The 5119-nt window shown below is 45.9% G+C and overlaps 1 non-coding gene across 1 annotated transcript; it reads right to left on the bottom strand.

Moving 5' to 3' along the window:
* Positions 1-4504: 4504 nt before the first annotated feature.
* Positions 4505-4802, bottom strand: LOC148146887 (signal recognition particle RNA). Its single transcript, XR_015760256.1, has one exon.
* Positions 4803-5119: the final 317 nt, after the last annotated feature.

The following is a 5119-nucleotide window of genomic DNA, read 5'->3' as shown; positions in this document are numbered from 1 at the left end:
GATCGCGTGGCGCTTCCCTCAGTTGCCTTCAGTTCAAACGGCAGCAACAGCTCCACTGCAGACGTTGCTGCAAAGACAACAGGCGGCTGCAGTTGGTCGTCTGGAGGAATTGGCGCATGCGCTGCTACTTTCCGCCTTACTCTGCCTCTGAGTGAGAGCGTTGATTGCATTTGACAGAATTACTCTGTTGTTTGCTGAATTTTATCTGTCCAAATATGCTCTTTCATTGCAGACACAGTCGAGTGGATCAGTGCTGGAGAAAAGCAATTGATTTCGAGTATGGCAGCGTGAAGATGTTCAGATATGATGAACGAACACTTTGAAAATATGACCAGCTTCGTTGGAGTCTGCAATCATAGAGTCAAAGATTCTTCGAGATATACACCGCGGAAACAGACCCTACTGTCCAACTCATCCACGCCAATCTGATATCCCAACCCAATTTAGTCCCACCTGCCAGCACCCAGCCCTTATCCCTCTAAACCCTTCCTATTCATATACCTATCCAGATGCCTTTTAAATGTTGCAATTGTACCAGCCTCCACCACTTAATCTGGCAGCTCATTCCATACACGTACCATCTTCTGCATGAAAAAGTTGCCCCTTAGGGCTTTTTTAAATCTTTCCCCTCTCACCCCAAACCTATTCCCTCTAGTTCTCGACTCCCCAACCCCAGGGAAGATACTTTGTCTATTTATCCTTTCCATGCCCCTCATGACTTCGTATAAGATCGCCCCTCTGCCTCTGATGGTCCAGGGAAAACAGCCCCAGTCTATTCAACCTCTCCCTATATCTCAAATCCTCCAACCTTGGCAACATCCTTGTCAATCTTTTCTGAACCCTTTCAAGTTTCATAACATCCTTCCGATAGGAAGGAGATCAGAATTGCACACAATATTACAAATGTTACACACTTAAAAAATTCTTCTCCATTTAAACCTTTAAAACTGTGACAATCCATTCTATGTTTGTAGTTTAATTTATCAGAGCTGGAAATGTGTTGCTGGAAAAGCTCAGCAGGTCAGGCAGCATCCAGGGAATAGGAGAATCGACATTTCGGGCATAAGCCCTTCTTCAGCCCTTATTCCCTGGATGCTGCCTGACCTGCTGCGCTTTTTCAGCAACACATTTCCAGCTCTGATCTCCAGCATCTGCAGACCTCACTTTCTCCTCCGTTTAATTTATCAGTCCTACCTTGTTCTCTGCCTGCCCTGACTGTTTGATTTGCTTCTTTTCTCAATTATACCTGTCTCAGATTGATCTCTTTCCTCATTATCTCCCTGGTTCCTATCTTCCCCACCTCTCCCATCCCGACCTTAATAGTTTCAATCCTCCTGAGCAGTTCCAGCAAATCTCCCTGCCAGAAAATTACTCCCCGACCAATTCAGGCGCAAACTGTCCTTCTTGTGCAGGTCACTTCTACCCCAGAATAGATTCCAATTATCCAAAAAATGTGAACCCTTCTCCTATACACCAGCTCCTCAGCCATGTCTCCTATTCCTACCCTCACTAGCTGGCAGCACTGGGAGGAATCCAGATATTACTATGGTGGAGGATCTCCTTTTTAAATTCGTGCCTAACTCTCTATATTCTCCCTTCAGACTCTCATCATTTTGCCGTCTATGTAATTGGATGCAATGTGTACAATGACCTCCTGCTGGTCCCTCTCTCCCTTGAGAACATTCTGCACCCTCTCTGAGACATCCTTGATCCTGGCACCAGGGAGGCAACACACCATTCGGATTTTTTGCTGCTGGCCACAGAAACTTCTATCTGTGCATCAGAATAGGGAGTCCCCTATCACAATTTACCTCTTGGAAATCGACGTTTGCCTCATTGCATTAATACCAGTCTCAATACCAGAATTTTGGCTGTTCTTGCTACATTTCCCTGAGAATCCATCGCCCCCTACATTTTCCAAAACAGCATACTTGTTTGCAATGGGGATAGCCACAGAAGAGTCCTGCACTACCTGCCTACCTCTCTTACCTTTCCTAGAGTTCACCATCTATATGACTGTATCTACAACTTTTCTCCCTTCCCATAACTGCCATCCATCACATCCCCTTGCTCTTGTAAATTCCTCGTTGCCTCTGTTTCTCCAACCGATCCATTCAATCTGATAGGATTTGCAACCAACAGCACTTATTGCAGCTATAATCCTCAGTAACATGTCAACTCCCCCTGAACTCCCACATCCAACAAGAAGAGAATCTCACTCTACTAAACGCCATTTTTGCTTCTTCCAATCTACAGACGCAGAAAATAGCACTGTCTTATTCCTTTACAAAACTCGGCTCCAGGCTAACTTAATACTTATGGCTTATATTTTTAAGTTTAATCAAGAGACATATCTCAATAAAACATCTAATCAAGAAGGAACCCACTCTATCACTGCTGCAGACTTTCTGTTCACTTATCTGTTTCTGTGATGTGACCATTCCCAAACAGGTTCCTCCAAGATTAGTTGTGAATTTCACCATTTATTAAATTTCCCATATACACTCCAGCGACACATGAATTGAAACTGAAAAGGCAGTTGTGTCAGTTAAAACTGTGGTTTTCTCTCGCCCTCTCCCTCTCTCCTGAACAGACCTAACCATGTGCTGCATTTATCTGTTCCTCTCCCTTTTAAAAGTGCTGTTGTTTTGACTTTCCTTTTACTCCAAAGTTCCAAAACAATGCAACAGCATATAAAACAGTAATTGCTGCTTCTGGAATTCGAAGAAATCACCTCCAACACCTAAAATACATCAAAAAGGAGCAGCCTGTTACAGCCAGACATTTCGCCCATCCTCCACCTTGAATGACTCACTTAAACAAAGTGCAAACATTTAGGAACAGGAAGTAAGTTCTGACAAACCTGCAGGGGCTTTGAGTATATTACGATTGGCGAAGTCATCAAGGCTTGATCACTTGGAGCATCTTCCTTAAAGAGAGTTTTGAAATGTCCCCATCCAGAACCACCCCCCTTCGCCTGGCTGAACTAATCGCACATTCCCCTTTTATCCATCTCTTTCTTCAAGTCGATGGCGTGTGTAGGGACTACTGCAGTTGCCCCATGCTCTGCCTGTGCATTTAGGGGTATGTGAAACGTGGTTGAGTACACGGGAACGATATCTCAATGCCATAACGTGGCTGACACATGCACAGGATTGATAATTAAATATACCAGGAAATAGTTTCTACATGGAGGATAGAAAGGAGACCATGTGAGGCTTTCTTGGTTTCGGATAGTATTAGTGCTGCTCTTAGGGAGGCTTATCCAGTGAGTACATTCAGTGAAGTTATTTGTGTGGAACTGAGAAATAAGAAACGGATGATCATCCTATCGGGATTGTACTCTCGACACCCCAATAGTCAGCGGGATATTGAGACACAAGCATTTGTCAGATTTCAGTTATCTGTAAGAATCACCGGCTTGGATAGGTTGGTGTTTTGAAATTTCAAAACACAGACTGGGACTACCTTAGGGATAAGGGCTTGAATAGAGTACAATCTGTTAGGTGTGTGCAAGAAAAATTTCTTATTCAGTATGTGGACGTACCTCCTCGAGATGGAGCAAATCCTGAGCTTCCGTTGGGAAATCAGGCAGGGCAAGGGACCGCCGTTTCGTTGGACGAGTACTTTGGGACCAGTGATCGTAATTCTGTTAATCTTTAAGCCGTGATGGAAAAGCGTAAACCTGATCTAAAAATTATAGCTGGAATTTGCAGGAAGGCCAATAATTGGCATCAGGCAAGAAATTTCTTAATTTGATGGGAGAAAGTGGGCGGATATTTGCAGATAAAGGGACGGCTGGAACCTTCAGTTGTGAGAGTCCCGAGACACTGCGCTGGTGAGGAATTTGAAAAATGACATGCCTTGTGGCTTCGGGATAAAACCTTGGAATTGCGAATGTTGCTGTTCTCGCTCTCGTTCTCGCTGATCTTAACAGCATGATGGAAGTTGCAGGGTGGCACGGTTTTGCGGGAGAGTTATTGGCAGAAGTGAATGAATGAATGGATGACGGAGAGGGGAAGGAACCGGGAGGCAGCTTGAACGCTTGGTGGTTGCAATGGAAGTTTCGGCAATGTGAGCAATGGAGCATTCGGGCAGGGACATGAAGACAGTTTTGCGCTCTCTGCTGGCCGTGGCTGGTAGGATTGTGTAAAGTGGAGATTTTCTCAGAACAGTAGGTGCTGTGAACAGCAGGGAGCAGTAAAAGGGAAGTGAATATTGAGGAGAGGCAGAAAGGGCAGTGTGGGAAGTGTGAGGTAATGAAGGTAATGATGGAGAGAGTGCGTTTAGGTGAGTGTGGAGGACTTGTAGAGAGATTCGGTTGTTGTAAACTATATTGATTTGTTGTTGACTTTGTAAAGATTGGTTATCGTGAGAGTGAATAAACGTGGCGGGCGTAGGGGGTGGAGGGAGTGAGTGGGGAAGGAAGGAAGCAGGATTGAGACATCGAGATCGTTTGCACCGATGGCAAAAGATGGGAATGCCGCAAGGTAAAGAATGGTGTAAAAGACTGCGTCTCACTGTATTGGTCAGGCTGCACTGCTGCATCCATTCACAGGTGCTATCCCACTACTGAGCAGTGCGGGGGCTTTGACCTGCTCCGTTTCCGACCTGGGCCGGTTCACCCCTCTGCAGCACACCTGGTACACCCGAGTTCCCCGAGGAGCACCATGTGGACACTGCCCTGAGTGTGGGCACCCGATCGACACAGACCTCAACAGCCCAGAACTCCCAACCTCAAGTCATCCGGCAGCCTCAGCCTCCCAGCAGCGGGATTACAGGCGCGCGCCACAGCCCCCGGCGATCGCGTAGCGCTTCCCTCAGTTGCCTTCAGTTCAAACGGCAGCAACAGCTCCACTGCAGACGTTGCTGCAAAGACAACAGGCGGCTGCAGTTGGTCGTTTGGAGGAATTGGCGCATGCGCTGCTACTTTCCGCCTTACTCTGCCTCTGAGTGAGAGCGTTGATTGCATTTGACTGAATTACTCTGTAGTTTGCTGAATTTCATCTGTCTAAATATTTCATCTGTCTAAATATGCTCTTTCATTGCAGTCGAGTGGATCAGTGCTGGAGAAAAGCAATTGATTTCGAGTATGGCAGCGTGAAGATGTTCAGATATT

The sequence above is a fragment of the Chiloscyllium plagiosum genome, unplaced genomic scaffold, assembly GCF_037043375.1.
Source record: "Chiloscyllium plagiosum isolate Xiang-an unplaced genomic scaffold, Cpla_swu_hap1 HiC_scaffold_18, whole genome shotgun sequence".
Classification (NCBI taxonomy): Eukaryota; Metazoa; Chordata; class Chondrichthyes; order Orectolobiformes; family Hemiscylliidae; genus Chiloscyllium; species Chiloscyllium plagiosum.
Note: the sequence above shows the minus strand (reverse complement) of the source record. Positions and strands in the feature narration are given on the sequence as shown.